Below are 24,323 nucleotides of genomic sequence, written 5' to 3'. Positions count from 1 at the left end.
ATACAAGGAACTCAAAAATTTAAATTCCAGATATACAAATAAGTGGATTAGAAATGGGGTATAGAGCTAAAAAGAGAATTCTCAACTGAGGAATGTCACATGTCTGAGAAGCACTTGGAGAATAGTTCTACATTCTTAGTCATCTGGGAAGTACAAATCAAAGTGACACTGAGATTGAACCTCACACCAGTCAGAATGGCTAAGCTCAAAAACTTAGGTGACAGCAGATGCTTCCAAGTATGTAGAGAAGGAATCCTTATCGGTAGGATTGCAATCTGGCACAACCACCCTGGATACCAGTCTGCCACTTTCTTAGAAATTTGGACATAGTACTACCTGAGGACCCAGCAATACAACTCCTGGGCATACACCCAAAAGATGCTCTAACATACAACAAGGACACATGCTCCACTATGTTCATAGCAGCCTTATTTATAATAGCCAGAAGCTGGAAACAAACCATATGCACCTCCACATAGGAATATATAAAGAAAATGTGCTACATTTTCACAATGGAATACTACTCAGCTATTGAAAATAATGATGTCACGAAATTCACAGGAAAATGGAAGGAATTAGACAACATCATCCTTCAGGAGGTAGCCCAGTCACCAAAGAATCCATATTGTATTTACTTACTGGTAAGTGGATACTAGGCAAAAAGCTTGCAATACCCATGATGTAACTCACAGACCATATAAAAATAATGAAGAAGGAACACCAAAGTGTGGGCACTTCATTCCTATTTTGAATGGAGTACAAAAGAATCTTGATAGATCAAAGGAGGGAGGTACTTGGGAGGGATAGAAGTAGGGGAAGAAAAAAGTGGAGGCAGGATCATGTGTAAGTTGAGATAGAGGAGATATACAGAGGGTCAGGAAATTGAACAAAGTTGTATAGTAATTGGGGATACTCGGTAGACCCACCATAAAGTCCCAGATGCCAAGAAAGTAAGAGGCTCCCAGAATCCAACAGAGATAATGTTAGATGAAATGCCCAAAGAAGGGGAGAGAAAAACTGTAGAATCAATATCAAGAGGTTAGTCATAACCCCTGGTTGAGGGATAGGGCCACCCACCTATCTAAAAAAAATTTAACCCAGAATTGCTCTTGTCTAAAGGAAATACAAGGACATAGACTGGATCAGAAACTGAAGGAAAGGCCATCCAGACACTGCCCACCTGAGGATCCATCCAATATAGTCATCAAATTCAGACATTATTGCTGATGCCAAGAGTTACTTGCTGACAGGAGCCTGATATAGCTGCCTTCTGAGAGTCTTTTTCAGAGCATGTCAAATACAGATATGGATTCTTACAGCCAACCATCGGACTGAGCATGGGGACTCCAATAGTGGAGATAGGGGAAGGACTATAGGATCTGAAGAGGTTTGCAACCCCATAAGAAAATATCAGTAGAAATCAGACCCCCTAGAGCTTCCAAGGGCTAAAGCAACAACCAGGGAGTAAACATGTAGGGAACCAGAGAATGACCTTATCTGGCCTTGGTCTTGAGAATTCTAGATGACCCCATGTAGGCGAAGGTTAGGGTGGTGAGGCAGGTGTGCATATTGTGTGTAGGAACATTCTCATAGAAGCAAAAGGGAGAGGTGATGGGATGGGATTTTCAGAAGAGAAATCTGGAAGGGTGATGATAATTGAAGGTCTGAATGAGATGAAGGGGTTTGCAACCTATAGGAAGAACAACAATATCAACCAACCAGACACCCCCAACCCCTGATCTCCCAGGACACCAATCAGAGTACACATGGAGGAACACATATGTAGCAGAGGATAGCCTTATGGGGGATCAAGGAGAGGGGAGGCTCTTGGTCCTGAGAAGGCTCAATGCCCCAGTGTAGGGGAATGCCAGGTCACAGAGTTGGGAGAGGGTGCGTGGTTGGGGGAGCACCTTCACAGAAACAGGAAGAGAAAGAGGGTAGGATGGGCATTTCCAGAGGGGAAATGGGAAAGCAGATACAATTTGAAATGTGAATACATAAAATATCCAATAAAAAGAAATGTAAATATATAAAATACCCAATAAATTCTTACTGATCATTAGAGCTCTCTGTGTTGCACAGCGGATTCTTAATTGCTTATGTTCATATGATACCTCTACTTCATGTTGCAGTGAGTTGGGAGCAGAAAAGACAACCAAGATGGGCAGATGGTTATTTTAATATATTTATCTTTTTGTTAATATTTAGAATGACTTTTTACAGAAATTCCATTGGACATTTATTTTGATCCAAGGAATTATAGCATTGACAAATTAATTTTATGTTTTATTTTTATATTTTATTAGATATTTACTTTATTTACATATCAAATGTTGTCCCCTTTCCTTGTTTCCCCCCCCCTGAAACACCTCTATTCCCTCCCCCTGCCCATGCTCACCAACCCACCCATACCTGTTTCCTGGCAGTCATTACCCTTCACTGGGGCTTTGAGCCTACACAGGACCATGGACCTCTCCTCCCACTGATGACCAACTAGGCCATCCTCTGCTACATTTGAGTTGGAGCCATGAGTCCTACCATGTGTACTCTTTGGTTGGTGATTTAGTCACTGGGAGCTCTGGGGGTACTAGTTAGTTCATATTGTTGTTCCTCATATTGGGATGCTAACCCCTTTGGGTACTTGGGTAATTTCTCTAGCTCCTTCATTGGGGAACCTGTGCTCAAGGCAATGGTAGGCTGTGAGGATCCACCTCTGTATTTGTCAGGTACTGGTGAAGCATCTCCAGAGACAGCTATAAGAGGCTTCTCTCAGTAAGCACTTGTTGGCATTGACAAAAGTTTCTGGGTTTGGTAACTGTAAATGGGAGGGAACCCCAGGTGAGGCAGTCACTGGATCATCATTCCTTCAGTTTCTGCTCAACACTTTATCTCTGTAACTACTTCCATGGGTATTTCATTGCCCTTCTAAGAAGGATCAAAGTATCCATACTTTGGCATTCCTTCTTGAGTTTCATTTGGTTTGTAATTTGTATCTTGGGAATTATGATCTTCTGGGCTAATAGCCACTAATCAGTCAGTGCATATCATGTGTGTTCTTTTTAATAGGGTTACCTCACTCGGGATTATATTTTCTAGTTTCATCCATTTGCCTAGGAATTTCATGAATTCATTGTTTTTTAATAGCTGCATAATATTTTATTAATTAAATGTACCACATTTTCTGTACCTATTCTTCTGTTGATGAGCATCTTGGTTCTTTCCAGCTCCTGGGCATTATAAATATGGTTGCTATGAGCATAGTAGAGCATGTGTACTTATTACATGTTGGAGCATCTTCTACATATAGGCCCAGGAGTGGTATTACTGGATCTTCAGGTAGTAATATGTTCAATTTTCTGAGGAACTGCTAGACTAATTTCCACAGTGGTTGTACTAGGTTGCAATCCCACCAGAAATGGAGGAGTGTTCTCCTTTCTCCACAACCTCACCAGCATCTGCTGTCACCTTAGTTTTTGATCTTAGCCATTTTGACTGGTGTGAGGTGGGATCTCTGTGTTGTTTCAATTTGCATTTCCCTGATGACTAAGGATGTTGAACATTTCTTTAGGTGCTTCTTGGTCATTTGGTATTTCTTAGTTGAGAATTCTTTGTTAGCTCTATACTCCTTTTTTTAATAGTGTTATTTGGTTCTTTGGAGTCTAACTTCTTGAGATCTTTGTATATATTGGATATTAGCCCTCTATCAGATGTAAGGTTGGTAAAGATATTTTCTGAATCTGTTGGTTGCCTTTTTGTACAATTGACACTGTCCTTTGCCTTACAGAAATTTTGCAGTTTCATGAGGTACCAGTTGTGGATCTTAGAGCACAGGCTATTGGTGTCCTGTTTGGGAAATTTTCCCCATAGCCCATGTGCTCAGGGACTTCCCCTACTTTCTCTTCTATTAGTTTCAGTGTGTTTGGTTTTATGTGGAGGCCCTTGATTAACTTGAACTTGAGCTTTGTACAAGGAGATAAGAATGGATCAATTTGCATTCTTATACATGCTATCTGCAAGTTGAACATGCACTATTTATTGAAAATGCTGTCTTTTTTTCCACTGGATGGTTTTTAGATCCTCTGTCAAAGATCAAGTGACCATATGTGGGTTCATTTCTGAGTCTTCAATTCTATTCCATCAATCTAACTGCCTTTCACTGTACCTATACAATTCAGTTCTTACCATAATTTCTCTGTATTACAGCTTGAGGTCAGGGATGGTGATTCCACCAGAAGTCTGTTTGTTTATTTTGCTCACATTTTTATGAGATTTTTAAATTTACATTTCAAATGCTATCTACTTTCCTAGTTTCCCCTTTGAAAATCTCCTATGCCTTCCCTCCTATCCCTGTTCCCCAACCCACCTACTCCCATTCCTGGCCCTGGCATTCCCCTATACTGGGGCATAGAACCTTCACAGGACCTAGAACCTCTCCTCCCATTGATGACCAATTAGTCCATGCTCTGCTACATATGCAGCTAGAGCCACCAGTCCCACCATGTGCTTTCTTTGATTGGTGGTTTAGTCCTAAGGAGCTCTGGGGTACTGGTTAGTTCATATTGATATTCCTCCTATGGGGCTACATCCCCCTTCAGCTCCTTGTGTCCTTTCTCTAGCTCCTTCATTGGGGAAGACTTAATTCCAATACTCCTCAAACTATTCCACAAAATAGAAACAGAATGTGCTCTACCCAATTCATTCTATGAAGCCACAATTACTCTAATAACTAAATCACCCAAAGATCTTTTATTTTTGAAAACAGTTTTCTCTATGCTAGTTTTTTTTTTTTTTTGTTATTCCAAATGAATTTGCAAATTGCTCTTTCTAACTGAAGAATTGAATTGGACTTTTGATGGGGATTTCCTTCAATCTCTTGATTGCTTCCTGCAGGTTAGCTATTTTTACTATATTAATCCTGCCAGCCCATGAGCACAAGAGATCTGTTTATCTTCTGAGATCTTACTCAATTTCTTTTTTCAGACACTTGAAGTTCTTAACATACACATCTTTCACTTGCTTAGATAGAGTCATACCAAGGTATTTTGTATTAGTTGTGACTGTCGTGAAGGGTGTTGTTTCCCAAATTTCTTTGTCAGCCTGTTTATTCTTTGTGTAGATGAAGGCCACTTATTTGCTTGAATTGATCTTATATTCATCTAATTTGCTAAAGTTGTTTATCAGGTTTTGGAGTTCTCTGGTGGCTTTTTAAGGGTCACTTAACTCTACTATCATATTATCTGCAAATAGTGATGGTTTGACTTCTTCCTTTCCAATTTGAATTCCTCTGAACTCCTTCTGTTGTCTAAAAGCTCTCTTAGGACTTGAATAGGTAGGGAGAGAGTGGGTATCCTTATCTAGTCTCTGATTCTAGTTAAATTGCTTCTAGTTTCTCTCCATTTAGCATGATATTCACTACTGGTTTGCTGTATATTGCTTTTATTATGTTTAGGTATGGGCCCTGAATTCCTCATCCTTCTAAGACTTTATCACGAAGGGGTGTTGGATTTTGTCAAATGCTTTCTTAGCATCTAATGAAATGATCATATGGTTTTTCTTTGAGTTTGTCTATATAGTGGATTACATTGATGTATTTCTGTATCTTTTTTTCCTTCTTTTTTTATTAGATATTCTCTTTATTTGCATTTCAAATACTATCCTGAAAGTTCCCTATGCCCTCCCTGTGCCCTGCTCCCCTACACACCCACTCACACTTCTTGGCCCTGGCATTCCCATGTACTGGGGGATATAAAGTTTTCAAGACCAAGAGGCCTCTCTTTCCAATGATGGCCGACTAGGCCATCTTCTGCTACATATGCAGCTAGAGACACGAGATGCCCCTCAACAGAGGAATGGGTACAGAAAATGTGGTACATTTACATAATGGAGTACTACTCAGCTATTATCAAATATAGGCAAACAAAAACATAAAAATTCAAAATGCATGCAAAATAGTTATCTCTTATTTATGTTGGTCAATTACTTCTGGACATAGAGGCTGCCTAGGACTCTATTGGTATTATACCGCGTATTTGATCATATTTCTTTCCTCTCCCTGAATTGGTCTAAGATTATCCCATCTTCCTAACTACCTAACTGTAGTGATATATATAGGAAAGACTTTGTGTTCTGTTTAGGGTGAAATATTTCAGGAAAGCCTTTGCTATTTTTGGGTTAGTCTATAGAGGCTGAGATATGGTTTTGAGACTGTTTGAACCTTGAAGAAATGTTGTATCCCAGGAAAGACTGTATTTAGTATTATATTAGTTTATGGCTCACCAACCATAGTCCTAACACACTCTTAGAAAATATGGAGTCTTATTTTTGATTATGGCTTGTGGCCAAAATTTGTGTGAGCATTCTGCTCTCATGAGCAGCATGGGCCAGATAACACTAGTACTTTGAATCTTTCCCAGCTTCAATTAATTTGTCTAATAATTGAATAAAGGTAACTGGAAAAAGCTACTCAGAGTCAGTGTCTTCCAAGAATGCAGAATCTGTCTGCTCCTTCAGAACTGGGATGCTTAGCATCTTGGTGAGCTTCTCTGTCTATTGCCATACCTCTGATCAACAGCAATTTATATACTTGTTATTCTTTTTCTCAGTACAAACAACAACAACACCAAAAACAACCAAACCAAACCAAACCAAAACAAAACAAAACAAACAAAATGTACAGAAAAGTAACATTATATTTAATGTAGGGTATTTTTAGGAGTATATGAGACAGAGATCAGTAAAGGATTTGAAAGAGAATTGTGAGTGTATGTGGAAAAATATGGAGAGAGGAATAGAAAGAAAAAGATTCTAATTATATCTTCAAATAAATCTTGCTGTGTGCCGCAGACCCTCTGGGTCCCTTGTCTGGGTGGAATGGGTCTCTGGTCACAGGTGGGCAAGGAGTCCGCGGGAATTGACAGACAGACTCAGACTGGAGAGAGTGTACTGGATATGAATGTAATTTGTCAAATCGAGCATCAAACTTTTTATACATAAGAAAATAGGGAAGTTTGGTGACACACCTGCAAGGTACAAAGAGGTTACTGTATTCTTAGACAAAACAGAGGAATGCAAACACGGAAGAACTAGCCAGAGCCAACTGGGATATAATTCAATGTTAACAACTGGGATCAAAAACAGTTCCACCTAAGGTCCACTTATCTTAGAAGCCAGGGGCAAGGGCTTCGTGCCCTTGCCATAGTTCCTATTCTAGTCTATTGTATAGTCCACCTTCCCCTTAGGTCATTGCAAATACTTGTGTATGGGTGTAATTCAGCTACCTATAGTTCTAAGTATATACTCTGGTTCCTCTTTAGGTCACAAACTTCCTTCTTCATAGATAATGTTACATTTCTGTGTAGGGCAATGACTTAGCTATTCAAGCCCAAGGTCAGATCAAGGACTGCCTAGAATCTAACTTAGCTATATGTGAAAATATCAATCATTAGGAGAACTTATAATAAAGCAATATTAAGGGAAAGCACACAGGTCCATTTACCAACTAAAGCAAGGACATTGGAGCATTCTTTATACAGGATGCCACGGTTCCAGGAGATTACGTTTCCATGAACTTTTTCCCTTAGGGCAGTGCCCAGGTTTTGGGGGCCTTTTGTGCTTGTCACTGCTGGAGTGGATGTAGCAGTTGTGTATCTCAGGCTGAAATTGAACTTTCTCTGTAATACAAAATTGCCACCCATTTATGATACACCTCCATAATGTTTCTGAATCCTGGAAACACAGATATATACTAGCATTCATGTCATAATAATATCAAAATATTAAATATGTACCGATATACATGAAGCTATGGTTTGAGATGTACTTCAGTGGATGGAGTTCTTGAATAGAATGTATGGAACACTGGGTTTCATCCTCAGCAGCACAGAAAACCAACGTTGTGATATACACCTGTGTGATATACACCTGGGTTTCATCCTCAGCAGCACATAAATCCACTGTTGTGATATACACCTATCATCATAGAACATGAGAGGTATTAGAGGCAGATCAGAATTTTAGGTCATTCCAAATGAATTTGCCAGCTGTTCTTCCAAATTCCATGAAGAATTGATTTGGAACTTTGATGGGGATTTCATTGAATCTGTAGATTGGTTTTGGCAAGATGGCCACTATATTAATTTTGCAAACACATGAGCATAAGAGATCTTTCTATCTTCTAAAATTTTCTTCAATTACTTTCTTCAGAGTCTTGGAATTCTTATCATACAGATCTTTCACTTGCTTGGTTACACCAAGGTATTGTATATAATTTGTGAGTATTGTAATGGGTGTCATTTCAATAATTTCTTTCTTTGCCTGTTTTTTCCTTGAGTATAGGAAGGCTACTGATTTGTTTGAGTTAATTTTATATCCAACCACTTTGCTAAAGTTGTTTATCAGGTTTAGAAGTTCTCAGCTGGAATTTTTAGAGTCACTTATATGTATTATCATATCACCTGTAAATAGTGACATTTTGACTTCTTTCTTTCCAATTTGTATCCCTTTGATTTCTCTTTGTTTTCTAATTTCTCTGGCTAGGACTTCAAGTACTATATTGAATAGGTAGGGAGAGAATGGGCAACTTTTTCTAGTCCCTGATCTTAGTGAGAATGCTTCAATTTTCTCTCAATTTAGTTTTATGTTACCTATGGGTTGACTGTATATTGGTTTTACTAAGTTTAGGTATGGGCCTTGAATTCCTGTTCTTCCCAGGACTTTTACCATGAAGGAGTGTTGAATTTTGTCAAATGATTTTCCTGCATCTAAGAGATGCTCTTGAGATTTGTTTCTTTGAGTTTGTTTACATAGTGGACTACGTTGATGGATTTCCATACACTGAACAATCTCTGTGTCCCTGGGATGAAGCATACTTGATCATGATGGATGCTTGCTTTGATGTGTTGTTGGATTTGTTTTGTGAATATTTTATTGATTATTTTTACATTGATATAAGGGAAATTGGTCAGAAGTTCTATTTTTTCATGGGTCTTTGTTTGGTTTTGGTATCAAAGTAACTGCAGCTACAAAGAATTAATTAGATAGTGTTACTTCTGATTCTATTTTGTAGAATAGTTTGAACAGTATTGGAATTAAGTCTTCCTTGAAGGTATGATAAAATTCTGTATTAAAAACGGGTGGGCCTGGGCTTTTTTTTTTTTTTTTTTTTTTTTTTTTTTTTTTTTGGTTAGGAGACTTTTAATGACTGCTTCTACTTCTTTAGGGATTATGGGACTATTTAGATGTTTTATCTGATCCCGACTTAACTTTGAACCTGTTATCTATCTAGAAAATTGTCCATTTCATCCAGAATTTCCAGGTTTTTTTTTTTTTTTTTAAGAATAGGCTTTTGTAGTGGGGTCTGAAATTTTTTTTTGAAATTTCTATTTCTGTTGTTATGGCTACCTTTTAGTTTCTGATTTTGTTAATTTGGATACTGTCTCTGTGCCATCTGGTTCATCTGGCTAAGGGTTTATCTATCATATTGATTTTCTCAGAGAACTAGTTCCTAAATTTGCTGATTCTTTATATAAATCTTTGTTTCTATTTGGTTGATTTGAACCCTGTGCTTGATTATTTTCTGTTGTCTATTCGTCTTGTGTATATTTGCTTTTTTTTTCTAGATCTTTCATATGTGATGTCAAGCTGCTAGTATATGCCCACTCCAGCTTCTTTTTGGAGGCACTAAGAGCTATGAATTTTACTCATAGCAGTGCTTTTGTGGTGTCCGGTTATTTTGGGTATGTTGTGCTTTCGTTTTCATTAAATTCTAAAAATAACTTTGGATAGCGAAAACTATTCTCATCCGTAAAAGAAATTCTGGGGCAATCACAATCCATAACCTCAATTTTTTCACAGAACAAGAATGGTAAAATCTGTATGGTATTGGTACAGAGATAGGCAGGTAGATCACACACGTCTTTAGTTAGTTGATCTTTGACAAAGTGGCTAAAACCATTCAGTGGAAAAAATACAGCATTTTCAACAAATTGTGCTGAATTAACTGGCAGTCAGCATGTAGAAAAATGCAAATCAATCAGTTCTTATTTCCTGCTACAAAGCTCAAGTTCAAGTGGATCAAGTACCTCCACATAAAACCTGATACACTGAATCTAATAGAATAGAAAGTGGGGAAGAGCCTAAAACCCATGAGCACAGGGGAAATTTTCCTCAACAGACTATCTATGGCCTGTGCTCCAAGATTTAGAATTGACAAATGGGACCTCATAAAATTCCCAAGCTTCTGTAAGGCCAAAGACACTGTCAGTAGGACAAAATGGCAACCAAAAGATACAGAAAATTCATTAACAGCTCTACCTCTGAGAGTGGGTAACATCCAATATATACAAAGAACTCAAGAAGTTAGACTTTATAGAACCAAATAATCCTATGAAAATGGAGTACAATGAGACTCTGTTTTGGAAAAAGAAAGGTTTTTCCCTTGTCCTTAAGCTATAACAAATGTGATATTCATAAAATGGTCACATTTTTTGAGTGTGCAGTTGCAATATTTTATGTCATAATTTTATATTTTATGGATATTTTCTTTATTTACATTTTAAGTGTTATCCCCTTTACTAGTACCCATGAACTCCCCTATCACATTCCCCTCTTTCTGCTTCTCTGAGGGTGTTACTCCACCCAAACAACAACTATTGCCTTGTTGCCCTGGCATTCACCTACATTTGTGAATTGAGCCATCACAGGACCAAGGGTGTCTCCCCTTGGAGTATAAATTGTATGATGCTGTGAATAAACATGAAATGTTATATGAAAACAAAATTGGGGAACAGAGCTAAACAAAAAATTCTCACCTGAGGAATACCAAATGGCCAAGAAATACCTAAATAAATGGTCAACATCCTTTGTCATCTGGGAAATGCAAATCAAAACTACCCTGAGAATCCACATCATACCAGAAAGAATGGCTAAGATAAAAACCTCAGGTAAGACAAGTCCCTTCCAGTTGGCACCAGCACCTGGTCACCTGGACGCAGAGTCGGCAGACACTGCCAAGGTCCCTAGAGGATTCTCCATATGACCTTAGGACCACCGGTGAGTAGAAGACAACTTCTGTTCTACTCCAAACGCATGGGACATGAGACAGCATTAGGGAAGCAAAAAAACTGGCCTGACCAAGGTCACAAGTGTCTTCTGGTCAGCACCAGCAAGGGTGACCTTGGGCTCAGAGTTGGTGGACACCCCCAAGGTCCCTAAAGGACAGCTTCTGAGGCAGACCCCTATTCAGGCTCCAGGCATCCGGGCACCTTCCCTGCCAGAAGAAAGGTGTCCGCCTCACACGGGAGGGCTTTGACTGAGCACCTGGGGGAGCCATCCTGGTTCCTGGATCCCTTTGAGACTAGTCTGCACAGGTGAGTGTGGACTACAGTCGCTAACTATAACAACTAACTCCAGAGGTTACCAGATGGCGAAAGGCAAACATAAGAATCTTACTAACAGAAACTAAGAACACTCACCATCACCAGAATGCAACACTCGAACCTCACCCAGTCCTGGGCACCTAACACACCAGAAAACCTAGACCCAGATTTAAAAGCATATATCATGATAATGGTAGAGGACATCAAGAATGATTTTAATACCTCGCTTAAAGAAATACAGGAAAACACTGATAAAGTGTTACAAGTCCTTAAAGAAAAACAGGAAAAAACAATCAAACAGGTAGAAGTCCTTAAAGAAAAACAGGAAAACACATCCAAACAGGTGATGGAAATGAACAAAATCATAATAGACCTAAATAGGGAAGTAGACACAATAAAGAAAACCCAAAGCGAGGCAAAGCTTGAGATAGAATTCTCAGGAAAGAAATCTGGAACCATAGATGCAAGCATCAGCAACAGAATACAAGAGATGGAAGAGAGAATCTCAGGTGCAGAACATTCCATAGAGAATAGCAGCACAACAATCAAAGAAAACACAAAATGCAAAAAGATCCTAACTCAAAACATTCAGGAAATCCAGGACAAAATGAGAAGACCAAAGCTATGGATAATAGGAGTAGATGAGAATGAAGATTTTCAACTTGAAGGGCCAGCAAATATCTTCAACAAAATTATAGAAGAAAACTTCCCAAACAAAATTATAAAAGATAAACTTCTCTTTCTCTTTCTAAAGAAAGAGATGTCCATGAACATGCAAGAAGCCTACAGAACTCCAAATAGACTGGACCAGAAAAGAAGTTCCTTACAACACATAATAATCAGAACAACAAATGCACTAAATAAAGATAGAATATCAAAAGCAGTAAGCGAAAAAGGTCAAGTAAAATATAAAGGCAAGACTATCAGAATTACACCAGATTTTTCACCAGAGACTACAAAAGCCAGAAGATCCTGGACAGATGTTATACAGACATTAAGAGAACACAAATGCCAGCCCAGGGTACTATACCCAGCCAAACTTTCAATTACCATAGATGGAGAAACCAAAATATTCAATGACAAAAACCAAATTCACACATTATCTTTTCATGAATCTAGTGCTTAAAAGGATAATAACAGAAAAATCTAATACAAGGACAGAAACCACACCCTAAAAAAACCAAGAAAGTAATCTTTCAACAAATCTAAAAGAAGGCAGTCACAAGAACAGAATGCCAACTCTAACAACAAAAATAATAGGAAGCAACAATTTCTTTTCCTTAATATCTCTTAATATCAATGGACTCAATTCCCCAATAAAAAGACATAGACTAACAGACTGGCTACACAAACAGGACCCAACATTTTGCTGCTTACAAAAAATCCATCTTAGGGAAAAAGACAGGCACTACCTCAGAATGAAAGGCTGGGAAAACAATTTTCCAAGAAAATGGTCTGAAGAAACAAGCTGGAGTGGCAATTCCAATATCTAATAAAATTGACTTCCAACCCAAAGTCATCAAAAAAGACAAGGAGGGACACTTCATACACATCAAAGTTAAAATCTTCCAAGAGGAACTCTCAATTCTAAATATCTATGCTCCAAGTACAAGGGCAGTCCCATTCATTAAATAAACTTTAGCAAATCACAAAGTACACTTTGCACCTCACACAATAATAGTGGGAGACTTCAACACACCCCTTTCATCAATGGACAGATCATGAAAACAGAAACTAAACAGGGACACAGTGAAACTAACAGAAGTTATGAAACAAATCGATTTAACTGATATCTACAGAACATTTTATCCTAAAACAAAAGGATATACCTCCTTCTCAGCATCTCATGGTACCTTCTCCAAAATTGACCATATACTTGGTCACAAAACAGGCCTCAACAGATACAAAATTATTGAAGTTGTCCCATGCATCTCATCAGATCACCATGGACTAAGGCTGATCTTCAATAACAACATAAATAATAGAAAGCCAACATTCACATGGAAACTGAACAACAGTTTTCTCAATGATACTTTGGTCTAGGAAGAAATAAAGAAAGAAATTAAGGACTTTTTAGAATTTATTGAAATTGAAGCCACAACATACCCAAACTTATGGGACACAATGAAAACATTTCTAAGTGGAAAACTTATAGCTAAGTGTCTCCAAAAAGAAACTCGCGAGAGAACACACTAGCAGCTTGACAACACACTTAAAAGCTCTAGAGCAAAAGGAAGCAAATTCACCCAAGAGGAGTACATGGCAGGAAACAGTCAAACTCAGGGGCGTAATCAACCAAGTGGAACCAAGGAGAACTATTCAAAGAATCAAACAAAGGTGGAGCTGGTACTTTGAGAAAGTCAACAAGATAGATAAATCCATAGCCAGACTCACTAGCACAGGGACAGTATCCTAATTAACAAAGTCAGCATTGAAAAGGGAGACATAACAACAGATCCTGAAGAAATCCAAAAACACCATCAGATCCTTCTACAAAAGGCTATAGTCAACACAACTAGAAAACCTGGATGAAATGGTCAAATTTCTAGACAGTTACCAGGTACCAAACTTAAATCAGGATCAGGTTAATAATCTAAACAGTCCCAAATCCCCTAAAGAAATAGAAGCAGTCATTAATAGTCCCCCAACCAAAAAAGTCCAGGAACAGATGGGTTTAGTGCAGAGTTCTATCAGACCTTCAAAGAAGATCTAATGCCAGTTCTTCACAAACTGTTCCACAAAATAGAAACAGAAGGTACTCTACCAATTCATTCTATGAAGTCACAGTTACTCTGATAGCAAAACCACAGAAAGACCTAACAAAGATAGACAACTTCAGACCAATTTCCCTCATGAATATTGATGCAAAAATACTCAATAAAATTCTTGCTAACCGAATCCAAGAACACCTCAAAAGAATCATCCATCCTGACCAAGTAGGTTTCATTCCAGGGATGCAGGGACGGTTTTATATACGGAAATCCATCAACTTAATCCACTATATAAACAAACTCAAAGACAAAAACCACTTGATCATCTCCTTAGATTCTGAGAACGCATTTGACAAAATTCAACACTTATTCATGATAAAAGTCTTGGAAAGATCAGGAATTTGAGGTTCATACTTAAACATGATAAAAGCAATCTACTGCAAACCAGTAGCCAACATCAAAGTAAATGGTGAGAAACTGAAAGCAATCCCACAAAAATCAGGAACTAGATAAGGCTGTCCACTTTCCCTCTATCTAATCAACATAGTATTTGAAGTCCTAGTCAGAGCAATTTGACAACAAAAGGAGATCAAGGGGATTCAAATTGGAAAGGATGAAATGAAAATATCACTTTTTGCAGATGATATCTATCTATCTACCTATCTATCTACCTATCTATCTATCTATCTATCTATCTATCTATCTATCTATCTATTTATCTATCTATATCTATATATAGATAGATATAGATATAGATATAGATATATATAGATCTATCTATCTATCTATCTATATCTATATATATATACATATAGATAGATATAGATATAGATATAGATATAGATATAGATATAGATATAGATATAGATATAGATATAGATATAGATATAGATATAGATATAGATATAGATATAGATATAGATATAGATATATCTCTCTCTCTCTATATATATATATATGTACAAATATATATATAGATAGATAGATAGATAGATAGATATAGATATACATGTTACACTAAAAATTCCACCAAAAATGCCTAAATTTGATAAAAAGCCTTGGTGAAGTAGCTGGATATAAAATTAACTCAAACAAGTCAATGGCCTTTCTCTACACAAAGGATAAACAGGTTGAGAAAGAAATTAGGGAAACAACATCCTTCTCAATAGTCACAAATAATATAAAATACCTTGGTGTGACTCTAACAAAGGAAGTGAAAGATCTGTATGATAAGAACTTCAAGTCTCTGAAGAAAAAAATTAAAGAAGATCTTAGGAGATGGAAAGAACTCCCCTGTTCATGGATTTGCAGGATCAACATAGTAAAAATGGCTATCTTGGCAAAAGCAATCTACAGTTTCAATGCAATCCCCATCAAAATTCCAAATTAATTCTTCAAAGAATTAGAAAGGGCAATCTTCAAAGTCATCTGGAATAACAAATAAACTAGGATAGCAAAAACACTTCTCAACGATAAATGAACCTCTGGTGGAATCACACTATGCCTGACCCAAAGCTGTACTACAGAGCAATTGTGATAAAAACAAAACAAAACAAAACAAAACAAAACAAAACAAAACAAAACAAAACACAAAAACCCTGCAAGGTACTGTTATAGAGACAGACAAGTAGAGCAATGGAATAGAATTGAGGACACAGAAATGAACCCTCACACCTATGGTCGATTGATATTTAACAAGGGAGCTAAAACCATCCAGTGGGGGAAAAAAGACAGCATTTTCAACAAATGGTGCTGGCACAGCTGTTGGTTATCATGTAGAATAATGCAAATTGATCCATTCCTATCTCCTTGTATTAAGGTCAAATCTAAGTAGGTCAAGGAACTCCACATAAAACCAGAGACAGTAAAACTTATAGAGGAGAAAGTGGGCAAAATCCTCGAATATATGGGCACAGGGGAAAAATTCCTGAATAGAACAGCAATGGCTTGTGCTGTAAGATCGAGAATCGACAAATGGGACCTCATAAAATTTCAAAGCTTCTGTAAGGCAAAAGACACAGTCAATAAGAAAAAAAGGCCACCAACACATTGGGAAAGGATCTTTACCTATCCTAAATCAGATAGGGGAATAATATCCAATATATATAAAGAACTCCAGAATGTAGATTCCAAAAAATTAAATAACCCCATTAAAAAATGGGGCTTAGAGCTAAACAAAGAATTCTCAACTGAGGAATACTGAATGGCCGAGAAGCACCTGAAAAAAATGTTCAGCATCCTTAATCATCAGGGAAATGCAAATCAAAGAAACCCTCAGATTCCACCTCACGCTAGTCAGAATGGCTATAATCAAAAATTCAGGTGACAGCAGATGCTGGCAAGGATGTGGAGAAAGAGGAACACTCCTCCATTGTTGGTGGGATTACAAGCTTGTACAACCACTCTGGAAATCAGTCTGGGGTTCCTCAGAAAATCAGACATAGTACTACTGGAGGATCCCACAATACCTTTCCTGGGCATATATCTAGAAGATGTTCCAACCTGTAAGGAGGACACATGCTCCACTATGCTCATAGCAACCTTATTTATAATAGCCAGAAGCTGGAAAGAACCCAGATGTCCCACAACAGAGGATTGGATACATAAAATGTGGTACATTTACACAATGGAGTACTACTCAGATATTAAAAAGAATGCATTTATGAAATTCCTAGTCAAATTGATGGACCTGGAGGGCATCATCCTGAGTGAGGTAACCCAATCACAAAAGAACTCCCATGATATGTACTCACTGATAACTGGATATTAGCCCAGAAACTTAGAATGCCTGAGATACAAGATACAATTTGCAAAACACATGAAACTCAAGAAGAATGAAGACCAAAGTCTGGCCTCTTTTCCCTTTCTTAGAATTGGGAACAAAACACCCATGGAAGGAGTTACAGAGACAAAGTTTGGAGCTGAAACGAAAGGATGGACTATCTAGAGACTGCCATACCCGGTGATCCATCCCATAATCACCTTCCAGAGGCTGACACCATTGCATACACTAACAAGATTTTGCTGAAAGGACCCAGATATAATGCTCTCTTGTGAGGCTATGCCGGGGCCTAGCAAACACAGAAGTGGATGTTCACAGTTAGCTATTGGTTGGATCACAGGAGAACACCAGGGTCAAGAAGTGGGTGTGGGTGTGCTGGTGATTAGGGGGAGGGTATGGGGGACTTTTGGTATAGCATTGGAAAAGTAAATGAAGAAAACACCTAATTAAAAAATAACTGAGGTGACAGCAGATGCTGTGGAGGATATGGAGAAAGAAGAACACTCATTTGTTTTCTGTGCTATTGCAAGCTGGTGCAATTACTCTGGAAATCAGTATGGAGTGTCCTTGGAAATTCAACAATGTAGTACATTTAAACAATGGAATACTACTCAGCTCTTAAAAGCAATGACTTCAAGAAATTCTTAGGCAAATGATTGGAATTAGTAAATATCATCCTAAGAGTGGTAAACCAATCACAAAATAACACATATGGTGTGTATTAACTGATAAATGGATATTAGCCCAAAAACTCAGTGTACCCAAGATACAATTTACAGATCATGTGAAGTTCAAAAAGAAAGAACAAACTGTGGATGCCTCAGTCCTTCTTAGAAAGGGGAACAAAATACTCAAAGGAGTAAACACAGAGAAAAGTGTGGAGCAGAGACTCAAGGAAAGGCCATCCAGAGACTGCTCCACCTGGGGATCCATCCCATGTACAGACACCAAACACAGATACTATTGTGGAAGCCAAGAAGTGTTTGTTGACAGGGTCCTGATATAGCTGTCTCCTGACAGGCTCTGCCATAGCCTGACAAATACAGAGGCAGATGGTCACAGTCAACCAATGAACTGGGCATATGGTCACCAATGGAGGACTCAAAGAACTGAAAGGGCTGAAGTGGTTTGCAACTCTATAGGAAGAAGAACAATATCAACCAACTAGAACCTCCAGAGCTCCCAAGGAACAAAAAACAACCAAAGAGTACACATTTAGGGACCCATGGCTCCAGTCACATATATAGCTGAGGATGGTCTTGTTCAGCATCAACGGGAGGAGAGGCCCTTGGTCCTGTGAAGGCTAGATTCCCCAGTGTAGGAGAATGAGTGGGTGAGAAGGCAGGTTTGGGCAGATGGGTGGGGTAGCACGCTCATAGAAGCAGGGTTTGGGGTGATGTGATAGGGGGTTTTCAGAGTGGAAACTTTGTAAGTGGATAGCATTTGAAATTTGAATAAATAAAATATCCAATAAAACATAAATTAAAGAGTTTCTAGGTCATCATCACCTAAATTTTGAGCTATCACCTAGCCTAGAGCACATGTTATTTAGCTTCAAAGCAAACAATAAATTCATTAAAATTGGGCAAATGAAAATAAAAATACAAATTATACCCCAAACTATCAATTCTAATTTGCATAGGCCTATTAGTCCTGGATGTAGAGACTGTCAAGAAGTGTGTTCTTTAACATGTTTTCTTCACTGACATTCAGTTGAATAAAGTTGAGTTTCCCCTTTCTATATTTGTTATAGAGTTTTGTGACTAATCACTTTTAAACTTCTGCTGTTTTGTCTGATTTTTTATGTGCAGGTTTTCTTTATGTTTATTATTTTGAGCTTCCTAAAGTATGTGCATGTATGACAATATACAGTTCTTTTTTATTAGAGGTACCAATACCACAGATAGACATACTATTCTATCTAGTAAAACCTCAAGTTAAAAAAAAAATGCATCTTGCTGGGCTTCTACCAGTTGGGTTCCTAGGAGTATTCCTAAAAATTATAGGTTATTGAGAAGGTCCCTTCCACAATCTTGTGTTATTGTCAAAATAAAGAAATTGAGCTGGTGATTAACTTATACTATATGTCCACTGACTCACATTCATGCTACTAAAAGAAAATATTCTGCTGTGTACTAGATGTCTCCTGACATATTCATTTTCTGAGAAATCTTAGCTGAAGAAAGAATGTTTTAAGAACTAGATTCCACAGCATTCCTTAGTCAGTTGCCTTTCAGTATAGTATTGGAGGATGTATGCGAGATTTTGAAGTTCACACTATAACTGTTTTTTGGTGGACATCTGTATGTGGACTATTTGGACAAATAGGCTCAATCATAGAAATCAAGAGTTCCCTATGCTTTCTCTAGGCATCTGATGAATAGAAAGTAGTTACACAAGATGTAAAATTTGATGGAATACATTATTACATCGTGAAATTGTGAGCACTTATTAGAAAAATTATAATTGAATTATTCGACTACTAAATAAATCATCCAACACTTAGGTAATAAATAATTCTCCTGGAAATAATCAACATAAAATAAAATATGGTCGTTGGGAATCTTTTTTTTTTTAACCTGTGAACTGTTGACTCAAGAAGAGAAATGCACAGCAGCAGTCACAGAATAAAGGCCGATAATTATATCAATGGCTTATTGGAGAATATAGTCAATTTTACCTCAAAACTTGTTTCTTTCTAAATCTGAGGAAAGATTTAATGGAGAGAAAATAGAACACTATCAGTTATGGTTAATCCACATGTATCCTTTTATACAAATTCACCTATTGAGGAATATTTCTTTCCTTGGCTACTTCACCTGAGATGAACCATTCCCACATGAAGGCAGGAGAAAGTACACAGCAATATTAAAGTTTATGAACATCAAAAACAGACTTTGAGAGATTATAAGTATAAATATAAATTATAAACAATAGTTTTGAGAGAGGATACTACTGCTGGAGCTTCCTGATGTTACAGGAGTTATTGCCTATTGCACAGATTTGCAGAATCATCACTCATGTCCCATGTTTGTAGATTGTTTGAGGGATATAATGCATTGATATGATAATTCTCCTATATGAAAGCCACTTAATTCATTGAAAATAAATTTGATTAAAAGAAATGTTTGAGTTAATTTGTCTTTGTGTCCTATATGGGATGAACAGACATTCTCTACTATCTCTTCTGAAAATATCACCCACATGAAAATAAATATAGTTCTTATTTCTATCTTTAGTCAGATCAATACATGTATCATAAATTCTTATTAAATAATATGCTAATTGCTGATTTCTGTTCCCTGAATATATTCATAAGAGTCTTAAAACTTTTGTGTATAGTGTAAACTTTATGTTGATTACATTTCAAACAATATTTAACTGAAAATATTGTTTTCTACAATGGTGTCTGCATAAATATTCTTTCATGGTCCTAACGTGATATATATATCACGTGATATATGCTTAGAACAGTGGTTTTCAACTTGTGCATATTGAAAAACCTTTAACAGTGGTTCCCCATGGGAACAGGGGGAATTTTCCTGAACAGAGCACCAATGGCCCAGGATCTAAGATCACATATAGATGAATGGGATGTCATAACATTGAAAAGCTTCTTTAAGTCAAACGACACTGTAATCAGGACAAAACAGAAACCTATAGATTGAAAAAAAAGGTCTTTACCACCCCTACATCTGATAGAGGGTTAATATCCCATATATGCAAAGAACTCAAGAAGTTATACTGAGAGAACCAAATAATCCCATTAAAAATGGAATACAGAGCCAAGCAAAGAATTCTCATCTGAGGAATATTGAATGACTGAGAAGTACCTAAAAATATTTAACATCCTTAGTCATCAGAGAAATGCAAATTAAAATGACCCAGATATTTTCCCCTACACCAGACAGAATGGCTAAAATCAAAACTCAGGTGACAGCTGATGCTGGTGAGGATATGGAGAAAGAAGGAGACTTCCATTGCTGGTAGGATTAGAAGCTTGTACAAGCACTCTGGGAATCTCTTTGATGGTTCCTCAGAAAATTAGACATAGTACTACCCGAGGACCAAGATATACCACTCCTGAGAATATACCCAAAAATGCTCCAGCATATAACAAGGACACATGCTGCACTGTGTTCCTAACAGCCTTATTTATTTTAGCCAGAAGCTGGAAACAACCCGGGTGACCCTCAACAGAGTAATGGTTACAGAAAATGTGGTACATTTACAGAATGTAGTACTACACAGCTATTAAAAACTACTTCACAACATTCACAGTCAAATGGGTGGAACAAGAAAATATCATCCAGAGTGAGGTAACCCAATCATAAAAGAGGACACATGTTATCCAGTGATAAGTGAATATTAGGATAAAAGCTCGGCATGCCCACAATACAACTTACAGACAATATGAAGTTCAAGAAGAAGGAAGCACATAATGTGGATGCTTCAGCCCTACTAATCACAGGAGATAGAGTGAAGGAGGGACTTGAGCGGAAGAGAGGGGCAATAGAGAAAAAAGGGGTGACAGAATCAGTTGTGGGAGGAGATACACGAGAGATATAGAGTGTCAGGAAATTGAACAGAGGTGTATAGCAATGGGGAATAGGAAATTGGGGATGGCCAACAGATAGTCCCAAATGCCAGGAAAACAAGAGGAAACCAGGACCTGATGGGAATGACTTTAATCTAAATACCCAACAAAGGAGAGGGAAAACCTGTAGAGACCATAAGGAGAGGTTAGGCATGGCCGTCAGTTGAAGGATGTAGGCTAGCCTGTCTTCAGAAAAAAAAAAAAATTTAGCCCAGAATGGCTCCTGCCTAAAGGAAATGCAAGCACAATGAATGGAGCAGAGATTTAAGGAAAGACCATCCAGAGACTGCCCCATTTGGGGAGTCATCCCATATACAGCCACCAATCCTAGTCAGTATTGTTGATGTCAAGAAGTGCTTGCTGAGGCTAAGACAGTCTTCTGTGTCACTTTTCTTCAGCTACATGTGTTGCTCACAGGATAACAACACTAATCCGGTTGTATCTCCTAAATTTTCTCTCAAGTATGCAAAATCTAAAGTTGAGACTTGAGGATAACTTTAGAGAAAGGCATCAGTGTGGGGATGGAAGAAAATTGGAGTCGCAGTTGGCATTAGATGTACTGATTGCCAAGTGAAAGTAATATTTTTCATGGAAGATTAGCATCAGAGGTTACTCATGCATCTCTCTAGATCTGAGCATATATCAAAAGTGCTAAATGGGCTTAGTTTGTAGTAAAAGAAATCTCATTAAGTGGCTGTGGATTATTAGTTAGAGATATTGTGGGTAACCCTAATGTATTATAACTTGCATTTTAGCACATTATATGACATATGAATATTGAGTTAAATATTTAGAAAATAATGTCACCTTAATAACAATACTATAAGTTTTCATATAGACTCCATACCCATAGACAGAATGCGATTCTGTGCATAAAATATCACACATGTATTCACACACAAAAAATTATTGTAGTATGCCTACATTTTGGAACCTTATTTTCTGAAATAAACTGCTCTTAATATTTCTTGAGCATTATTATAATTTAAGCATGGCATATTATGTGGTAAGTAGCTTTATGAAACTGGACACCAATATGCCTTCAGTTAATTCAAGTTCACTGTTTGTAAGTTGTAATGTGCATAAATATATGAATTAGTGTGATAAATTTCCCAATAAGCATAGCTCCTCAGGATATTAGCACAGGAATGGTTCAGCCCTGGAATGTATTTGGCAGCCTATAATTACAAGCATAATTCTCTATATACAAATGGAGGCTTTAGTATAGGTACCATCAGGCACATACAGGTTCAAAGGCACAGGCATTACTGGACAGTTTCCTCTGTTTATAATATTGCCAGAAATCAAAGAATAATTACATAATATTTTGTTCATTCTCCTATTTCATCTTTATTTTTATTCCTGATGCAACAGGCAGGGAGTGAAGAGAAGGGATGGAGGAGGTTTGATGGAGAAATCTCCATGGTAACAAGCAGCTTTTGCTTTCTTTATCATTTTTGAGATCTCTCTTCTGATTGGTCCCAAATCTTTTCTCTATTTTCCTACATATACTCAGCCAGTCTGAGTCAACCACAGCTTTAGAAATCTATTCACATAAAAAAAAATTCAGTAATGCTCCTGGTTAATGTCTAGCTCTCAGCCTGTGCAAGGATCCTGTCAAAGATTGACTATAAACTGCTTCTCAGAGAAGGAGGAGTGCTCTGGAAACCTGCAGATGAAAAGGCAAATAGAAAGTCAGCATGGTGAGCTAACTTGCTTTGATTCTTCACATCCCTGCTCTGAATAAAACTGCTCCTATTTTCTGTACAAGGTACTTGTTCTTGCCTCTGGTCATTGTTTCAATTTTAAGATCTATCATTCAGGACTCTGACTTGGAGCTGTGCTTCATTTGCAAGGATAGTATATTACATCAGCCTTCAGTATCTGAAAGAGACAGAAACTGTGTTGCTCCTTAATCTGTTTTTGGGTACCAGAACTGTAAAGGATTTTTATAGCAGAACAATAGTTCTCAATTTTAACCATGAGACATTCTGGAATATTTCCTGACATCCCATTACCTAGTATGCTACTGTCCTCTGAGAGTACTAAAACCCTTTCACTGCAATTCTCCTTTGTTATCATCTTGCAAACATCAAAGGTCTCAGGTATTTTATATTACTTTAAATTCAAATTCTAACATCAAGTATAAGTTCTTATTGTTGGGATAAAACATAGTTCTATATTCATTCTTACATATCTGCATACTCCATTCTTTAAAGACAAACAAAGCAAAGAGTTTGCATATAATCCAATGAAAAAGGTTATTATACCAAAATTTCTGTTCTTTTTCTTTGAGTTTGAATCTTACCTTACTAAGGTTTCTAAACACCACCCATTTTCCATGAGTTATAGTATGTGAGTTTAGTTATATTGCTGGCTCTTAATTAATATTTATTATCATGGAACATTATTTCATTATTTTATTTCATATTATCCTGTGGCTATTGTGTGTTCTGTAGTAATTTTATAACAGCCACGTTTCTGTACTTGTGGATAATCAAAAATCCCCAATTGCATTTGATTTTATCTAAATATTGTTATGTGGAAGAATCAATTTATGATAATATATTGAATATATCATGCTCTATTATATCCGGCTTATATTTATTGTTGGTAATTCATCAGTGTTGAACTTCCTAACATTTGTTTAGAACAGAAAATGTTATTATCATTTTTTTCCAAATTTATCATCTCTATTGTCCTGGGAACTATATAGTTAACTATAGGGTTCTTATTGTTCTGTTCATCACTTGTATTCTTTTTGCTCCTATGTATCAAACACAATGCTAAACCTTGAGGATTTAATGGATTTGGGGGCTCATTTAAGAATCCTAATATTTTAAAACGTGAATGACATT

At 37.2% G+C, this 24,323-nt stretch overlaps 1 long non-coding RNA gene across 1 annotated transcript in view; it reads left to right on the top strand.

Moving 5' to 3' along the window:
• The first annotated feature begins 23,000 nt into the window (after positions 1 to 23,000).
• Positions 23,001 to 24,323, top strand: part of B230209E15Rik (RIKEN cDNA B230209E15 gene) — an 85,918-nt gene continuing 84,595 nt past the window's right edge. Inside the window, exon 1 of the long non-coding RNA NR_045727.1 lies at positions 23,001 to 23,168. This is a non-coding gene — a long non-coding RNA (RIKEN cDNA B230209E15 gene). The remainder of the gene's footprint in view (positions 23,169 to 24,323) is intronic.

The sequence above is a fragment of the Mus musculus genome, chromosome 7 (genome assembly GCF_000001635.26).
Source record: "Mus musculus strain C57BL/6J chromosome 7, GRCm38.p6 C57BL/6J".
In the NCBI taxonomy this organism is placed as follows: domain Eukaryota; kingdom Metazoa; phylum Chordata; class Mammalia; order Rodentia; family Muridae; genus Mus; species Mus musculus.
This window is presented reverse-complemented; position numbering and strand designations above follow the sequence as displayed.